This window comes from Spermophilus citellus (genome assembly GCF_964194105.1).
Source record: "Spermophilus citellus genome assembly, chromosome: X".
In the NCBI taxonomy this organism is placed as follows: Eukaryota; Metazoa; Chordata; class Mammalia; order Rodentia; family Sciuridae; genus Spermophilus; species Spermophilus citellus.
The window spans coordinates 48,038,262-48,058,208 of record NC_138190.1 but is presented as its reverse complement, the minus strand read 5'-3'; the positions used below and the strand labels follow the sequence as shown (position 1 = coordinate 48,058,208).

At 43.6% G+C, this 19,947-nt stretch overlaps 1 protein-coding gene across 2 annotated transcripts in view; it reads right to left on the bottom strand.

Annotated features, from left to right (window-relative positions):
• NBDY (negative regulator of P-body association) overlaps positions 1-19,947 on the bottom strand; it is a 63,388-nt gene that overhangs the window by 38,300 nt on the left and 5,141 nt on the right. The window contains exon 3 of one of the 2 annotated variants that reach the window (XM_081276586.1): positions 18,550-19,185. The exons of the other annotated variant lie outside the window; for it this stretch is intronic. The gene's annotated coding sequence lies outside the window, so the exon portion shown is untranslated. Of the gene's footprint in view, positions 1-18,549; positions 19,186-19,947 lie in introns of those variants that run through there. 2 annotated transcript variants of the gene reach the window in all.

The following is a 19,947-nucleotide window of genomic DNA, read 5'->3' as shown; positions in this document are numbered from 1 at the left end:
GGAAGGAAGAACAAGAGAACCTGGTTTCCCTCCAAACTGGTTTCCTAAGGTAAGTCAGTAGTCTGGCCTAAAAGAACCTGAGTGTTTTTCAGATAACAAAGGGAGGGAGAGGAATGACTGTCATTTGTGGAAAGACAGTGCCATCTAGGGGAAATCAGTTCTGAAAAGCGCAAGAAGCATAGACAGGCCAGAAGCCATCAGCCTGGTACTCCACAGTGTGGGAGGGGATGTGACAGTAAGGACAGACAGAGCCTAGAGCACACAGGTCAAGCCAGGGTCCCCCGCCCCCCCCCCAATCCCCAGAGTTCCAAACAACCGGGGAAAGCCTGCCAGCTCTCAGAACCTTGCAGGCAGCAACCCTGTGCCAACCAATCCAGGGGGCGGAGCTACCCTTGGCGACATTTTGGGGCGGGCCCAGTGCTGGAAGTTGACTAATCTCAGGTCTGCCATTGGGTTCTGGTGACCTGCATGAGGAGTTGCTGAGGAGTTGCGGGTGCCTTTGCCTGGGGTAGCCAAAATGCTGAGGCCGAGGCTGAGAGACCCCTTTAGTCACGGGGAGCACAGTAACCTGGAAGTTCTGGAGATGGCACGGTATACTCTAAGCTTTCCCTGGCCACTTCCTGTAGCAGCAATGGCGGGCCTTCACTGCTAGCCTTTTCTTCCAGTTGTGTTCCCAGGCAGAGGAGCCAGGGCTCCTTGGATGAGCCCAGGGCAAGTGCCAGCCAGGGCATAACCATCCCGTTCACTCTGGGTGGCGATAGGTCAGCTCCTGATGGACTGCACTCTCTTTTTTTTTTTTAATTAATTTATTTATTTTTTATTGGACTGCACTCTCCAGAAATACATTCCTTCTCCTGCGCAGTGCTGATTATAACCTTACTCTAGTTTAAGTGGTTCCACTCACCAGAAAGAAATATTCCGCTAGGTGGCGGTATGGCTCCACAAATTTCAAATATGATGCTCCCCCGCCCTTTCCGTCTTAAAAAAAATTCTGAAATGTGGGGAAAAGAGAGAGAAAGCAAGAAACTGGCCACCAACCTCTCCCCCCAGTCTCCAAATTTGCCAGGAACCAAGGAGCTGAAGACCCTGCAGGAATCCTATTCCAGCAGCCTGACAGCAGCCTGCCTTTCCCCGTTTTTTGGGGACCTCTCAGTTTGCCTTAACTCCTGTGCTTGCAAGAAGGAAAAGGGACTGTAATTCCACTCAAGAATTCAAATGCTAGGCGGCTTCCACAGTGCCAAGTGCTGGTAACAGTGCTGCTTGGCTCATGTTTTTACAGCAACCCTGGGTTTTTTCACTAAGGCTTGGAAATTGAGATATAGACCACACTATCTTGGGCTGGCCCAGCCTGCAACAAGGAAAAGCCAAGTGCAACCTGCAGCCACTGGTTGAGAGGTAGGAGCTTCCCTGGGAGGAGGTATCTAGGAAATTACTCCAATCTGATTCTGGGCAGGCTGGCCTGGCTTTCACCAGGGGACCTGCATTAGGCCACTGAAAACATCAGGGGCTCACAGCCCCTTACTGCATGTTGGAGGAATTGTGGTGGGGTGGTGGGTCTTTACTCAAGGACCACACAATACACTCCATTTTCACAACTTGAAAGTAGGAGAGAAATTCCTTTTCATTTATGAGAGAACAGAATTTCCCCATGAGTGACCTGGTTGTTAAAGCCTGAACTCTTCTAAGACACCAGATAGGAAATGGACGTGTAAGTCTACTTTAGTGTGTGCATGAAGGGTGAGAGTGGGGGATTGAGATGTTTAAAGGTGTATGGATGACCTAGGCCCTGGGCTTCTGTGCTCCAGTGTGTCTTTGGGTGTGTACACCAGTGGGGATGATGAAGTCTGTGGGAGAGGGAGGAGGAGTATGTGCAAATGTACCTGTCGGTGTCTGTGTCTCTGGATGTCTACCTGTGTGCATTGAAGTGTTCATGTGAAAAAGGACAGAAAAGCATGGGTGCACTGAATTCCATGCTGTTGTAGTTGGAGGAAAGACCACAGGGAACACACTGAAGTGTTGCCTTCTGCCCAGAATTTCCAACTTTCCAGCTTTCATATGGAGAAGACTTGCAAGGAGTCAAAAAATTTGAACTCCATTGCTGGCAATATGTCCAGGATCTATTTGTTCACAGGAACCTCGTGGATAGATATTTTTTTGCAGGATGAGAGTAATTCTACTATTGACCTTAACCCTGATCCATTTCAAGAAAGGGTCCAGTGTTTCTCATGGCCTTGGGCTGTTGAGAGCTACAGCCGAAGGGTGTGCATCTACCCATTAACAATAAGGATGGTGCATCTACCCATTAACAATAAGCAGAGGAAAGATACTTTCCTTATTCCACAGAACACTGTCCCTGGCCAGGCTAGCAGAAGAAAGTGAAGGGTAAAGAAAAGTTTTACCATGAGAGGAGGAGGAGGAAGAGACTAAGTACTCTCATTCCAACCCAGGTACTCAAAGATCTAGCTCAGGAACTCTACACAGACTGGTACTTAACACACAGAGTGGCAGGGTGACACAAGTAGCTTACATCCCAGGGAAAGAATACACCACCCAGAATGCTAATGTCCATGGGATGCCAAATGAATGTGTAGAACCTTTCATTGGCAAAGACAGAGTGTGAACCATGAGCTGGCTAAGTCATCAGCACATTCCAGCTGCCCGATAGATCAGAGAGTGAACTTCTTCACTGCACCTGCATCTTCCGCAGGACAAGAACATGGTTATACTCAGGAACACAAGAAGGCATGAAGTGGGGACAAACTGGACACAAGGGGTACAAGATCCTCCTGGAGGGTAATTAAGGGGAGATAGAATGGGGAAGCCCCTACCTCCCCCATTCCACAAGGGTCATCGTAATTTCCACAGAAGTCATTCAATTCTCTATCTGGATCCTTTCTCCCATGGCCTCTTCCTGCCAGAACCCAATCTCTACAAAGCAAGAATTGGAAAATCAGAAGTGACAGAAAGGAAAAGCCTGGGGAGGAACAGGTGAAAAATGGAGAATAGTAGTGAAGCAGAAGGCAGGAGAATGACCTGGAATACCTTGAGTCATAAGTGGACAGGTGGTACTCCTAGGGGCATCCAGTGGCTTCCCAGTTGAACTTTGTCCATACAAGGGCCTGTTGTGCTATGATGATGATGCCTCCTTCTTGAAGTTTTCCAGGCTGAAGTGGGAAAGGCAGCCAGTGGCAAGGGAGGGTACAACAGATGCAACAGGTACACAGAATGTCTGGCCCACCGAGCCTTGCTTGTGGATCACATGTGAGTGCACAGGCCTGCACATCTCTACTTAAACAGGGATGTGTGTAACTGAGGCCATACACAAACTTGACTGTGCCCAAGGGTGAGAAGTGAGTGCAGCTCCATGTGAAACAAACACCTGGGACCCAGAGAGGGGGTATCCCATCACTGGTAATCAAGGTTAGTGCATTTCTCTCTCCCCAGCTTTTCTCGAAGCAGGTGTGAGAGGCAGCCTTCTAATTACTACAGAACAGGACAAGGTCCTCAGTAGTTGAGAGCTGACAGAACCTTGTATAAATGTGGCTGCTGTTCTCAGGCGTGTTTGCTGTGGGCTTTTTGGTTCTTTTCCCATATATAAATGTTGCTATAGTTCCAGCAGCATCCTACAGTAGAAGCATGGACAAAAATTTGAATACATGGGCTGGGGATGTGGCTCAAGCAGTAGCATGCTCACCTGGAATGCATTTGGCCCGGGTTCGATCCCCAGCACCACATACAAACAAAGATGTTGTGTCCACCGAAACACTGAAAATAAATATTAAAATATTCTCTCTCTCTCTCTTTAAAAAAAAAATTTTTTTGAATACACACTTGGAAGTGTCTGCAGGATATCCCAGGCACTCTGATGTTTAGGGATGTCAAGCTTACTTTGTTGAGAGATCACTACTTTCCCACTGTGACTTACACTTCCAGGAAGAGAGCAGATCCTTGGCACACTGGGGAATGATGAGCATTGAAGTTAGTTGAAGAAACTCTGAGAACAAGGTGACCAGGGTCTGTCATTCAAACCAGCCCTTCGTTCAGTTCCTATGCTTGAGCTGGCCTGTCTACACGAAAATCGTTGAACTGGTCATCTAACTTCTCTACAGAAACACACAAGTAGTACACAGAGGTACACAGGCACACTTGCACAAAGATAACTCACCCTATTCCCACCCTCTTGCCACTTTCACTTCTCACTTAACTTACATGTTGAATAATCAGCAGTCCTCACATCTCAGGTTCAAAGGGGAGAGGACTGTTTGTTGGGGTAATTCACAGGCCTCCTGCCTACCACACTTTCACTTGAGGTACCCTGTTCCCTGTATCCAGCCTCCTATCTCCCCTTTTTACAACTTGCATCCCACCCCAGAGTTACATCACTGAGTAATCCTAGAACCTAGAAGGTGGGTAAAGGGAAGGCCTCCTAACCTCTGCCCTACCAGGTTTTGCCACATGGTGTGACCATTTCAGCAGTCCTTGGATCTGAAAGTTTTCTTCCCAGACCCATAGCCCCCTTGGCTGCAAGGGAGTTTACTACTCAAGGACAACTGAAGTGCATACAAATGGGAGGACCAGGTTCCTGTGCAGGAAGGACAAGCAGCTTTCCTGGGGAATGTGTATGTCCTCTCACCCTGACCTCTACATCCTGCAGAACCTGGGGGTGGGTGGGGGAGGTGATGCATACAGGCAGGAGAGAGCAGAAGAGTTGGGGCAGGGGTGATACACACGGGGATAGATGGTCAAGTGTTCATAGGTACCCTTACTAAAAGATGAATTCAGAGAGAGGAAGAAGGAGAGGACAGGCAAGCAGCCTGAGAGAAAGCCTGGACTGGGGGAAGGGAAAGGAGTAACTGTCATTTGTGGAACCACAGTGCCATCTAGCGGAAACAGTTTCTGAAAACCCCAGGCAGAGGGACACTTGCTCCAGTAGTCAGGCGCCCAGGGTGGTGTGCAATGGGGATGTGAGAATGGAGTGAGTGTACTCCAGCCAAGGACAATCTCCCCACCAGGGGTCCAAAGTACAGGGGGAAGCCTGCCTGCCCTCGGGACCCTACCCAGGGAAAGCAGCCCTCCAGGGGCCCTAGGACCCTGCAGGCAGTAGAGCTGCACCAACCAGCACAGGGGGCGGAGCTGCCTGTGGCGCCATTTTAGGACTGGCCCAGGAGAAGTCGCTGGCCGCTGAGCTGGGTTCTGGGGTCTTAGGTCAAGAGTTGCAGGTGCTCCTGCCTGAGGTCACCACACGCTGACGCCAGGAGGCCCCTTTCCTCCCCAGGAAGATAGCAGTCTGTGGCAGCTATGGAGGGCCGCCCACTGTCAGCCTTTTCTTCCTCCCTGCTCCCTGGTGGAGGAGTCAGGGTGTCCCTTGTGCTTGGAATGAGCTGGGGCAAGTGCCAGCCAGGGCGTAACCATCCACCTTGGTTCGCGGTGGCCATGGGTTGATGGCAAGTGGCGGTGGTGGACCGCGGTCCGGTCCTGATTCCTGCACGGAGCTCGGCTGGACTGGGCTCTGGTGCCCAATCGGCTCCACTCATCAGAAACTCATTCCACTTGATGGCGGTAGAGCACTACACTTCTCAAAGTTGACGCCACCTACCTCTCCACTCCACTCTTCCCCCGCCTTTTGCATCTTAAAAAAAGCAGTCTAAAACCTTGGAATGAAAAGGAAAAAACAAGAAAGAATCACTGTACCCCAACCTGGATCTGCAAACTTACTAGAGCAACTGACCAAGAACCAAGGAGATGCAGAAGCTACAGAAATCCTGAGCCAGCAGTCAGGCAGCCCTGTTTTCCCCCCTTTCTTGGGACCTCTCCATTTGCCTTAACTCCTGTGCTTGCAAGAAGGAAAAGGGAAGTGACACCTTCTGGGGTTCACTGTGACTCCACTCCAGGATTCAAATGCTTGCTGGCTTCCAGCAGTACCAGGTGCAGGTCAGTGCTGCCTGGCTCATATTCATATATATATATTTTTTTTTTTTTTTGAGATTCCAGGTTTTGTTTATTTAGTTTTCCCCAGTGGTAACATCTCACAAAATTGCAGTTCAATATCACAGTTAAGCTACTGACATTAAAGTAGTGGAGCCCATCTGTAATCCCAGTGGCTCTGGAGGCTGAGACAGGAGGCCCCAAGCAACTTAGTGAGACCCTGTCTCCAAATAAAATGTAAAAAAAAAATGGGGGGGGGGGGCTGGGTATGTGGCTCACTGGTTAAGCACCCCTGTACACAGTACCCTGTACCAAAAAGAAAAAGAAAGAATTGACATTAATAAAATCAAGATATAAAATAAAGAACATCACCATAGAGATCCCACCAATTGCCTTTATTTATTTATTTATTTTTTGATGGTGGTGGTGGTGGTGGTGGTTGGGGTACTGGTGATTAAACTCAGGGGCACTCAACCACTGAGCCACATCCCCAGCTCTATTTTGCATTTTTCTGGCTCATATTTTTAACAAAACCCTGGTTTATTTTATTTTTTATTTTTTTTTTTTCACCAAGACTTGGAAATTGAGGTATTGATCACTCTGTCTTAGGGTGGTCCAGCCAATGCAACCAGGAAAGGCCAAGTACAACCTACAGCCACAGGTTGGGAGGTAGGAGCTTCCATGGGAGGAGTATCTAGCAATTCACCCCAGTCTGACTGGACAGGCTGGCCTGGCTTTCACTAGAATTCACTTTGGGACCAGCAGAAGAGGCCCTTTCAAGAGAGAACTCCCTCTGTCTCTACAGCCATTAGGAGCAGTTGGAGGGTAGCTGGTTAAGCAGGACTACTGAGTACACTTCCCTTTCACTCCAGCTCCTTGAGCCTAGGTGTAGTAAGAGGAGGCCAGAGTTGTCCCATGACTTACATTGTTGCCAAGACTTGGTGCACAAAATGGTGGCTTCACCATTTTTCAGATACCAGCTGGGTCATGGGAGTGTGTGTGTGTGTGTGTGTGTGTGTGTGTGTGTGAGAGAGAGAGAGAGAGAGAGAGAGAGAGACTAGGCGAACCAGGCCCTGGATTTCTGGGCTTCTGTGCAACTTTGGGTACGTGTGCCAGTGGGGACAGTCGAGTCTATGGGAGGGTAAGTCCATATGTGAGCAAGTTTGTCCATGCGTGTCTGTGTCTGTATGGGCCTGCCTAGCAGAATGTAGGAAAATGGCAGTTCATGTGGAAAATGGCAGAGACACCATGCAGGTACAAACTGAATTCCTTACTGTTATATGCATAGGATTGGACTGGAGGCAAAGGCCACAGTGCACCCCCTGAAGTGGAGTGGTGAGTCCTGGCCAGACTTTGCAACTTTCCAGCTTCCACAAGAAGACTTGCAAGGAGAGCAAAGCCTTGAGGTCTTTGCTGGCAGGGTGTCCAGGGTCCTCTATCATTCACATGTAACATATGGGCGGATTTTTCTTTGCAAGACAAGAGGGATGCCTCTTGTATCCTTCAACCCTGCTCAATTTCAAGACAAGGTGGAGTGTACCACATGGGCTAGGATGGTGCATCCCTCCATATCCAACAAGCACAGAATGGACACTTGCCTTTTTCCACTGAACACTGGTCTGGGCCTGGCTAGCAATAAAACACATCACCTGCAATGCTGTTGTCCATGAGATGTCCCATGAGTGTGCATGTAGGAACTTTGCAAAGACACAGTGGGAACCATGAGCTGGCTAAGTCATCAGCACATTCCAGCTGCCCAATACACCAAAGAGTGACCCTCTTAACTGCACCTGCATCTTCCACAGGGCAAGAACATGGTTATACTCAGGAATACAAGAGGGCATGAAGTGGGGACAAACTGGACACAAGGGGTACAAGATCCTAATTTCCATCGTAATTTCCACAGAAGTCATTCAATTCTCTATCTGGATCCTTTCTCCCATGGCCTCTTCCTGCCAGAACCCAATCTCTACAAAGCAAGAATTGGAAAATCAGAAGTGACAGGAAGGAAAAGCCTGGGGAGAAACAAGTGGAAAATGGAGAGAATATAGTTAAGCAGAAGGCAGCAAAATGACCTGGAATACCTTGAGTCATAAGTGGACAGGTGGTACTCTTAGGGGCTTGCAGTGGCTTCACAGGTGAAGAAAGCCACTAGACAGGGCTGAGTAGTCAGCCCTGGGTTTGCCAGGGTATGAACCCTGTCCAGATAGAGGCCTGTTGTCCCATGATGTTGTTGTCTACTCTACATATTTCCCCAAATTGAAGTAGAAAACAAGCAGTCAGTGGCAAGTAAGGGCAGCAATAGAAGGAACAGACAAGTCAAGTGGTCCATTGGTGAATATCCTATGATTGAGTATGGGAGCATGGGTACATGGACCTGCTCTCCTCAGCTTAAACGTGCATGCATAAAGAGAGGACATAGACATGCTTAGCTGTCCCCAAGGGTGAGAAGTGCAGCTCAATGTGAAACAAAGACCTGTGACCCTGAGAGGGGGTATCCCATCACTGCTGTGTTTAGGTTCCTGCATTTCCCTCTCCCCAGCTTTTCTCTAAGCAGGTTTGAGAGGCAGCCTTCTGATTATTATAGAACAGGACAAGGTCCGCAGTAGTTGAGAGCTGACAGAACCTTGTTTAAATGTGGCTGCTGTTTCAGATGTGTTTGCTGCTGGCTTTTTGGTTCTTTTCCTATATATAAATGTTGCTATAGTTCCAGCAGCATCTTAGAGTAGAAGCATTGTCAAAAATTTGAATACACACTTGGAAGTGTTTGCAGGATATGCCGGGTACTCTAATGTTCTGGGATGTCTAGCTTACTTTGTTGAGATCACTGCCTTCCCTCTGTGGTCTACACCTCTAAGAATAGAGCACATATTTGGCATGCTGGGGAATGATGCACCAGGCTCACTTATCTTCAGGAACTGAGCATTGATGTTAGTTGAAGGAACTCTCAGAACAAGATGATCAGGGCCTGTCATTCAAACCAGCCCTTCATACATGTCCTACTACTTGAGGTGGCCTATCTATATGAAAATCTTTGAACTAGTGGTCTGACTTCCTCTACACACACACACACACACACACACACACACACACACACAGAGGCATACAGGCATAGTTGCATAAACACACCCACCCACTCTCTTCCCTACTCTATTATCTACCACCTTCTCTTTTCATTTAATTTACAGGGTGAATAATCAGCAGGCCCTACATCTCAGGTTCAAAGAGAAGAGGTCTGTGTAATGGGGATAACTCACAGGCCTCTAGAACACCACTACTTCTAAAGACACAGGGCTTCTTGTATCTAGCCTACCACCCTACCTCTTCCACCACCTACATCTTACCCCAAAGATAAATCAGAGTAGATCTAGAACCACTGAGCACAAATCAAGTATCTGCTCCTGGTGTGGAATTAAAGCAGGCCAGCATGGCTACCCATGCCTGTGTCCAGGGATGCTTTTATCCCAGCCAGTTAAAGAATGCATTGTACTGAGCATACCTGTAGCCTTCCATGAAGTGCCACCCATCCCAGGAGTCCAACCTCCCCAGGAGTACAAAGGAGTGCCTGGGGTCCTATGAGGGAGGTGAATTGAGGCACAGGGAGAGTGCCCCTTCTGACCTTCTTGTCCCATCAGGTTCCCTGGCATGGTGTATTCATTCTTGGCAGCCCTTCTTGCACCTGACAGCCTTGGCTTAAGGCTCACCGTCCCTGGACCAAAATGAGTTTCCTACCCAGAAGGGAAATGCAACACAAACAAGATGCTCTGGTTCCTGTACAGGAGGGACATGCAGCTTCCTAGGGGAATGTGTAGGTCTATTTTCTCTTACCTCCACATCTTGCAGAACCAGTGGAGGGGGTTTGGTGCATGCAGGTAGGACAGATCAGGCCAATGGAAGAGGTGTTTGGCCATGCACACAAACTCCACCAAGACTACATACCAAGCTACTGGTGAATCCAAAGTTAACAAAGAGGAAAGGCTGGTTTACTCCCAAAATAGCCTAGAGTGACAGGCCGAAAGCCTGGCTGAAAGTGACCTTAGTCCCATGTTTGGTGTTCTTCAGGCTACAAAGGTAGAAAGATGAAGGTAAGGTGGGGTATGGAAAGGTGAGACTTAGTTGTGTTAATACAGTACCATTTCTGGGAAATAGTTTCTGAAAAGCCCAGGCACAAAGGACACTTGCCTTGTGCCAACAGCCTGGCACCTGAATGGTGTGGATAGGGCATTTAGAGCCAGGACGGGAGCGAGCATACTCTGGCTAAGCAAGGGTCTCCCCACCAGGGGTCCAAAACAGGGGGAAGCCTGCCTGCCCTCAGGGCTGTAGCCAGGAAAAGCAGCAGGTCCAGGGGCCCTGGGACCCTGCAGGCAGCAGCGCTGCACCAACCAGCCCAGGGGGCGGAGCTTCCCGCAGCGCCATTTTAGGGCAGGCCCAGGAGAAGCTGCTGGCTGCTGTGCGAGCTTGAGTCTGGCCGTGGGCTCTGGCGTCTGAGGAGTTGCAGGTGCGCCTGCACTGACTTCAGGAAGCCCCTTTCCTTGCTGGGTACACAGCAACCTGGAGGTTTTGGGGACCCCGTGGTTTACGCTAAGCTGTCCCTGGTCACTGCCTGTAGCAGCCATGGTGGGCCTTCCACTGCCAGCCTTTTCTTCCTGTGTGTTCCTTGGCAGAGGAGCCAGGGCGCCCTTACTCCTGGGAATGAGCACAGAGCAAGTTCTCCCTCGGTGGAGGTGGGTCAGCTCTTGGTCTCCTGCGTGTTGCTGGTGTCCATCCAGCTTTAGTGTTCCTGGTAGCTCCCTTTCCAGAAACACATTCCGCTTGATGGCAGTATGGCTCCACAAATTTCAAATATTATGCTCCCCCGCCCTTTCTATCTCAAAAAAAAAAGTAGTCTAAAACCCCGGGAAGGAGAAAGAAAAAACTGGCCACCAAGCTCTCCCACCCATTTCCCAAATTCAGAACCAAAACCAACTCACCACAAACCAGATGCTGGAGACACCGCAGGAATCCGCGTTCCAGCAGCTTTCCCCACCCTCCCCTCCCCCCCACCTTTCCATCTTCCTTAAATCCTGTGCTTGCAAGGAAAAGAGAATTAACACATCCTGGGGCTCACTGTGACTCCACTCCAGGATTCAAATGCTAGGCCGGCTCCCACTGTTCCGGTCACAGTGCTGCCTGGCTCAAGGTTTCCCTACTGTTCTGGATTCCTTGATAAGGTCTGAAGGCAACTTGAGCTGGCTAGGTCAATGCAGGCAGGAAAGGCCACTGCAACCTGAAGCCACAGGTTGTAAGGGAGGAACTTCCTTAGGATGAGGAAACTAACAACTGAATCCAGTCTGACTGGGCAGGCTGACCTGAGCTGGAGATAGTCACATCAAAGCAACAGGGCCGGGCTGGGGATGTGGCTCAAGCTGTAGTGCGCTCGCCTGGCTTGCGTGCGGCCGGGGTTCGATCCTCAGCACCACATACCAACAAAGATGTTGTGTCCACCGAGAACTGGGAGATGAATATTAAAAATTCTCTCTCTCTCCTCTCTCTCTCTTAAAAAAAAAAAAGCAACAGGGCCTCAGCAAAGGACTCCTTAGGGTCCTTACTGGAGGTGGGGGGGGGAGTGCTGTTTAACTTTTTACCTTTTCCACCTGTTCTTTAGGCCTAGTTGATAACTTCCTTTTTTTCATTTGTAAGAAGAGACCAAGAGTTGCCACATGGTAGCCCAGGGTTCAACTAGAAAATGGTTGCCTGACCTTTTCTCAGACACCAAATGGGTGATGGGAGTGTCTAGATATATAAGCAGGGGTAAGGGGTGTTCCAGGCCATGCCCCAGTGTGTCTTTAGGTGTGCCAGTAGGGATGGTTTAGTTTGTGGGAGGGGAAACCCATGTGCGTACAGGTGTATCTGTGGGTGAGTGTCTGGGAGCGTTCATGTGGAAATGACAAGAGTTCATGAGGAAATGGCAGAGACAGTATGCAGGTACACACAATTTCAAACTGTTGTGTGCACAGGATTGGAAGACAAGAAAAGGATACAGGGCACACCTGGCAGGAATTTGAAAGCCTTCAGGTCTTTTGCTGGTAGTATGTCCAGGGACCTTCTACATTTGAAAGTAACATGGATGAATTTTTTGTAGGAAAAAAGTAGTCTCTACTGGTGACTCTTAACTCTGCTTTATTTCAAGAAAGGGTGGAGTGTCCCCATCATGCTAGCATGGTGCATTTTCCCAAAAGAAACAAGCAGAGAAAGGATACTTGCTTTCTTCAACAGAACAGGAGCCATGAACTGGCTAACAGTAGGAAGTGAGAGGCAAAGCAAAAAGGAGAGTGTATGCGAGGAAGAGAAGGAGGACTAGGAGAATATATATCCTCACTCCACTTGGGCTGCTTTCAAGGATCTAGTGCAGGAATCCTTCACAGGGTGGTAACCAACACTTGGAGTTGCAGGGCAACACAAGCAGCCTCCTTCTCAGAGAAAGAACACACCACCCACAAAGCTCTTGTTGATGGGATGCCCCCCAGAGTGTGCCTGTAGGACCTACCCATAAGAAAGGGAAATTGTGAACCATGATCCTGCTATTATGTGCACACTTCCAATTATGAAAAAAAGATATCCACATTCCCATGTACAACCACTGTGGTAAAAATTCAAAAATGGCCAGGTGTGGTGGCTTACGCTTATAATCCCAATGGGAGGCTGAGACAGGAGGATCATGAGTTCAAACCCAGCCTTAGCAATGGTGAGGCACTAAGCAACTCAGTGAAAACCTGTCTCTAAATAAAATACAAAATAGGGCTGGGGATGTGACTCAGTGGTCGAGTACCCCTGAGTTCAATCCCCAGTACTACAAAGAAAAAAAAGCAGAAATGAAGAAACAAACCTACAATGTTCTATGAGCATTCTACTTCTCTTTCACATCCACAATTAGCAAGTTGGAATTAGGGTATTATTATTATTTGCATCCACCATTTTGTTACTTTCTCTGTGGAAACAGGTACAAATAATATGCACAGAAGTACCAAAGAGGAAGCTATTCTAGAATCAGAGGATGATATCAAGGTATAATTTCCTGAAAGTATAATAGAGGAGGAGGACTAAATAATTATGTGCATTTGGTATACTTGTGGGTAAAGATGTGAGGCACTGGTATCTCTATGAATAAATGAGCATGAAATAAGAATAACTTCAATATATCCTCAGAGGCACTCATATTAAAAAGCTTACATACATTTGGGATGGAATTTGAGCTGTGCCACGAAGAATTTTTTCAGGTATACTAAGACTTTTTCATAGAAAACAGGAAATCTTCAGGCTGGGGTTGTGGCTCAGCAGTAGAGCACTTGCCTAGCACATGCGAGGCCCTGGGTTCGATCCTCAGCACCACATAAAAATAAATAAATAAAATAAAGGTATTGTGTCTGACTATAACTAAAAAATAAAAAAAATATTTAAAAAAAGAAAACAGGAAATCTTCAAAGTATTTTAAGTAGGAATATTATAGGGTTAGATATTTATTTTAAAGAATTCATTCTAGAGGTGGTACCAAGAGTCAATAGGCAGTAGTATAGGCAGGAAAGCAATTAACAAATTATTATTCACATTTAGGAAGAAATGGTGAGGGTCTAATCCAGTATTTGGGAAATGGAATAGAAATGTCAAATTCATGAGAAAGTTTGAGGGAATACTCATTATAACCTGATGACAGATTAAATGGTGGCAGTAAGAGCAGAAACATGATATGTGTCCTAGTATCATGAATAAGGAAGAGGTGTATAGTCCTGCTGGTATGGTGAAGAGTTCACTGTTGTCCACGTTCCATTGAGGTGCTGAGGAAGCATGTACAGAGTTTGCAATTTACATGAGTCTGAAGCTTGGTGTAAAGTCTTGTGTTAGAGATACAAATTTGGGGATTATCTGCATAAATACATTTAATTTAACTCAAGACAGTGGGTGATGCTGCCAAGCAGAAGTAAGTATTAAAACAGGGAGATTCAGGATCCACAAATCCAAGGATCCAAGCAGAGAATTATTATTTAGGAAAGAAAATTGAGAAACAATGGCCAAATATGTAAAGAGAGAGCTTAGAAGAGAAGGACGTTATAGAAAAGAGAAGAGAATTTTTAATGTTACAAAAGGGTTGATTGCGATTAGGACTGAAATGTATTTGGTGGGTTTGAGAATTAGTTACTGCAACCTCTAACACAAAGCCTGATATATAAGCCATTCTCATAAATCTCTGCATTTCTACTTAAAACTTACCAGAATTTTCATTCATTCTTTTGTCTGGGCCAATGTTTTTCAATCCCATCTCACTCCCTTTTTCAAATATTTTAATGTCTATTTTACTGTACTAAAGTAAAACTCAAAAAATAATTTAAAAATCTATATTTATAAAATGAAAAAGACATACAATTTATAATGAGATAAAATGTATTTCAATATATAAATTCAATGTCTGTAAAATGTGGCAGCTACAAATGCTGACTGATGTAGATGTATTGTTATTAATGTCTTAAATATCCAAGAGCAGCATTTTGGGTAGATTTTCAAAATGATCAACATTCTTGGTAAGATACTGAACAAAACAAAGTAAGATCTTATTTTGGTTTATATTATAGTTGCACTCCTGGAAAAGTCAGTGTATATTAAAAATGTTTGTAGATAAGATGACATTCAATTCAAGGCCTAATTTAATATAAATAGGATTTTCACCTACGTGAACATCAAACAGGATATTCAAAGGTTTTATGGGATGTAGAAAAATCTTTGTACAGGCTCTCTTGCATATTGCAGGCCATTTAGCAATCTGATCCTACCCACAATATGCCAGAAAGCCTTCCAATCATTATGATGATCTTGAACACCTTTCACAAACTTTCAAACCATCCTCTCAGGATTATACCACCTTCATTCATTAAGAACAATTACTCTAATCTCATCCAAAGAAAAAATTAAGTTCTTCTCTTGTAACTGCATCTCCCTCTAACAACCAGGCCTATTTCTTCTTTCTCAGTTTTGAATAGTTTTCTCTTGTATCATCACTCTCTTCCTCTTATTACTTTCAGCTAAAAAACCTGAGCAAGTTTCTACCATTATTTTTAATATTCTCTTAATTATTTTAGTTATAATTCATATTTTAAAAAAATTTTTAAATAGATACAAGACTTTTTTTATAACTTTATTTATTCATTTTTATGTGGTGCCAAGGATCAAACCCAGTGCCTCACACAGGCTAGGCAAGTGCTCTACTTCTGAGCCAGAACCACAGCCCCAATTCACTTTTTAAATCTCATCCAATTTTTATTTTTCCTTCTCCTCTAAATATTCTCCGAAGAGTGATCTACACCACCTAGCCTCAATTTGGCACCTCCTAATAATTCTTCAACCCACTGCAACTTGGCTTCTGTTCTCACAACAGCACTGAAATTATTCATGCTTAATTCACCAATGAATTTAACTTACAAATTAATGAATATTCTTCAATACTGATTATCTACCATTTACAACACTGTTATTCATTTTTTTTTAAATTCAGGCAGCAAACTTTCCCAGGTTCTCCCATTATCCTACTTCTCCTTTATCTATTCATCTTTTTCTATATAATTTTTTGGGGGTACCAGGGACTGACCAAGGGGCACTTAATGACTGAGTCACATTTTTTTTTTTGTTTATTTACAGACATGGTATCCCTAAGTTGCTGAGGCTGGCCTCAAACTTGTGATCCTCTTGCCTCTGCCTCCTGAGCCACTGGGATTACAGGTGTGTACCACCAAGCCCACCTTCTATATATAATTTTTAAATGGTGGTGGTCACCAGAATTTTCTCCATAACTCATAATTTTGTTCTATATGCATATATCTTCTTTTAGAGTATCTAATTTACACTTCTGGTTTTAACTTTCATCTTTATACTGACTGCTTCTTAGCCTATTTATATGATCAAAACTCTTGATCTTTTACCTTTCTTGTGACCTTTTACCTGCCTGCCAGGAATTTCGACCTAGCTATCTTACCGACCATATTGAAAACCTGCTCCTTCTATTCTATTCTGTATTTCAGATAGTGATTTCAATTGATACTGATGCCAGAAACCTGAGAATCATTCCAGGTTTTGGCATGTCAATCTGGCTTGGCTAGAGTTCTCAGTTATTCAATCAAACTGATCTAGGTGTTGCTGTGAAGGTATTTTGTAGATGTGATTAACATCTATATCAGTTGACTCAAATGAGATTCTCCCAGATAACCGAGGTGGATCTGATTCAATCAGTTGGTAAGCTTTAAGAACAGAGTTAAAGACTTCCCTGAAAAAGAAGAAATTCCATTTGTGAACTTCAGTTTCAGCCTTCACCTGAGTTCAGCCTGGGCCCTTCCTGAGAGCCTACTCTATGGATTTCAAACTCACCTAACCAAAGCCCAGAAGTCAATACATTGCAGGAAACTACATAACTAGTAGATTTAACTACCATCACCTCTACCAACCCTCCCCCACCAAAAGAACAGGTTATCTTTTTTTTTTTTAAAGAGAGAGTGAGAGAGGAGAGAGAGTGAGAGAGAATTTTTTTAATATTTATTTTTTAGTTCTCGGCGGACACAACATCTTTGTTGGTATGTGGTGCTGAGGATCGAACCCGGGCCACACGCATGCCACCGCTTGAGCCACATCCCCAGCCCAAGAACAGGTTATCTTGAGCTCTCTATATTTGGTCATTATATTCTCACCACTTAAAGTTCTATTAAAGTTCTATTTGCCCCTTTACCATTACTTATCCTTATTTAATACTTAGACCCCTTTCTTAGACTCAGCTGAGAAACTGATCTACACAAGAGGCTATCCTGGATACTTCTAATCTAGGTGGTATGGCCCTGTACACACTCTTATTGTTATGCTAATCTCTATCTGCAGAACTTAAGCGAACCATTTATGGACTTCTTGGGAGAATTAAATACATTATTTTTGGAACCTTGGCACCTATAACAATGCCTGAAATTTAAGAGATACTCAATTTAATAGATGTTCTTTCATATTTTTTGTTGATTAAATGAAAGAATGGATGGCTCAAACACTGGGTGTTAGGTTATGGCTAGCTGCTATAATGGAATCCATGGTAGACAGAATACTGGCTACCCAAAGATGTCCACACCATAATTCCCAGAAACTATGACTATGTTGTTTTAAGAGGGAAAAGCAACTTTGTTGATGTGATTAGGTTAAGGATTTTTTTTAGAGATTATTCTAGATTATATAGGTGGTGTGATCTAATTCCATGGGTACAAATGACCTTTTCCTACCTGAGTCAGAGACAGATGATGAAAGAAGAAAATGGAGAAAGTCTAAGCGTGAGAGGGACTCAACCTGTTATAGTTGGCTTTGAAGATGGTGAAAAGGGTCCATAAACCAAGGAATGCAGGTGGCCTCTAGAAGACAGGAACAGCCCTCAGCTGACAACCAGCAAAGAAACAGCATCCGGATCTATAGTTGCAAGGAACTGGGATCTGCCAACAACTGAATAGGCAGGATACAGATTCTCCCCTAGAGCTTCCAGAAAGGAACACAGCTGGTCAACACCTTGACTTCATTCTGATTAAACTTACACCAGACTTCTCACCTATATATAAATTTGTGATAAACTTGATATAATAGCAATAGAAAACTAATACAGAATACATACAAGAAAATATGGGAGGAATTAAAATGATATGCCAGCAGGTCAAAGAAGCAAGATTACTAGGAAAGGAACTTGATCATACTTGCCTCTTAAAAATTATCAACCTATGGGCTAGAGATATAGCTCAGTAAATAGAGTGCTTACCTTGCCTGCACAAGGTCCTGGGTTCGATCCCCAGCACCACAGGAAAAAAAAAAATAGTATAAGTAGATTAGAAAATCATGAGTTCAAAGCCAGCCTCAGAAACTCAGTGAGGCCCTAAGCAACTCAGTGAAACCCTGTCTCTAAATAAAATATTAAAAAGGACTGGGGATGTGGCTTAGTGGTTAAGCACCCCTGGGTTCAATCCCCAGAATAAAAAAAAAAAAAAGAAATGTTTAAATTGATGTTGTGGTAACAAATCAATCAGACAAGTTCATATTGTGGACATTTATAGGACAACCGCCTGGACTCATCAGAAATGCCAATATCATGAAAAATTAAAAGCAAAACGTTGAAGAATGCTATTCTAGATTTAAAAAGACTCAACAATCACAATAACTAAACAAAATGTATGATCCTTGACTAGACCAGAACAAATGAAAGCTATAAAAATATTACTAGGAAAATTTGGTGTGGACAATGTATTAGATAGTAGCATTGTATCAGTGTTAAATTTCTTCAGGTGCAATAACAGAAATGCATGTTTTTATAAGAGACATGATGAAGTATTTAGGGATAAGTGTCATGATAACTGCAAGTTACTTCCAAAGGGTTCAGCAAAAAAGTGTGTGTGTGTATTCAGAAAGAGAAAACCCATACAGCAAAAAGCAAGTAACTGATGAATCTACATTGATGATATCTTTCCACTTTTCCATTGGGTTGAAATTTTATAAAGTAAAAAATTAGTGAAGAAAAGTATTATTTGGATACATAAACTTAACCTTAATGATAATTATAAATCTTACTAGTAAATTTAGAAACAAAGCAATGCATTGACATTTTTGGCAGAACATTTTCTGAAAAATACAAGAAAGACAAAAAGTAAGTAAGAGAACTGAAAAAGAAGCAACCAATCAAAGGAAAGCTGGTGAAAGTATATTAGTAGCAAACAAACTGGATTTTAAATGCAAGAAGATAAAAGCATCACTTAAAAATAAATATTTGTCTATTCTAGACTTGTATGCACATAACAACAAAGCCTTAATTCCACAAAACAAAAATTGACAGAACTACAAGAAGTTGACAAATTCACAATCACAGTGGGAGATTTTAAATCTACCTCTCTTGATAACTGATAGATTTAGCACAAAAAATTAGTAGAGATATAGATTTAAACAACACAATTAACAAGTTTAATGAATATTTATATAACCCTACATGTAACAGTTAGAATATACAAAATATTTTCAGGTACACATGAAACAACTGATCATGTTCTCAAGGACATAAGGCAAACATTTCAACAAATACTAAATAATGTTTGTACTCAGCGAAATTAAAATGAGAAACAATAACAAAATGTTAAGATAAAAAGATCCATATACCCATGCCTCAGTTTCTAAATACCATCTCTTAGTACCAGAGTCCCATAGAGAAATGGTCAATGGAGTAGAAAATACAAGATGAGCCTGAAAGTAAGGAAGAAAAGAAATGTTAAAGTAAGTTAAAATATCTATGAAATGATAGGACATGTCAAAAGGACAGAGGAAACAATTTGAATGGGCAGTCAATGACTTAATTTGGGCAATTGAGCATTAAAGTAAATAATGATAGCAACATCCTATATGAGAAATAAACTAAATATCTGTGCTCAAAGAAATGAATAAATACATGGAGAAAAAAGCTCTTCCTTGAAGTAGTATTTAAACTAGTAATGTAGTAAAAAAGATGGAGTTTGAAAATTATCATTTTTGTAGTCATCTTGGTAATAACTAATTCAGTCAAGAATTAGCAATGGATGCAAAAGCTAGTGGAAAATAGTTTGATGAGGAACAGGATATTCACACAGTCTCAAAGTATTCCCAGCAAAATTACTAACTACAAAAAGAAAAATGGCAACTTTAGAGTGGATTAATCTGGAAAACACCCAACACCTTAAATAATCAAAGTTAATATTACTCCTAAGGGGTCACACCAGCATCATATGCCACCAATATGATGGCCTGAGAACAACACAATATTACTTCTGTAGTACTCCTTCCAACAATGATTATTATCATATTATTAATATTACTATATTAAATAGATTACATATTAAATATTATGTCTATATTATTCATCTACCACTGATCTACATCCTCAGATCTCTCACAAGTTTTTAAACTGTTAAATTCAATCAAAAAGTTTAAAACATAAGAATCAAAATCAGCAATAATGCCATCAATAAATAC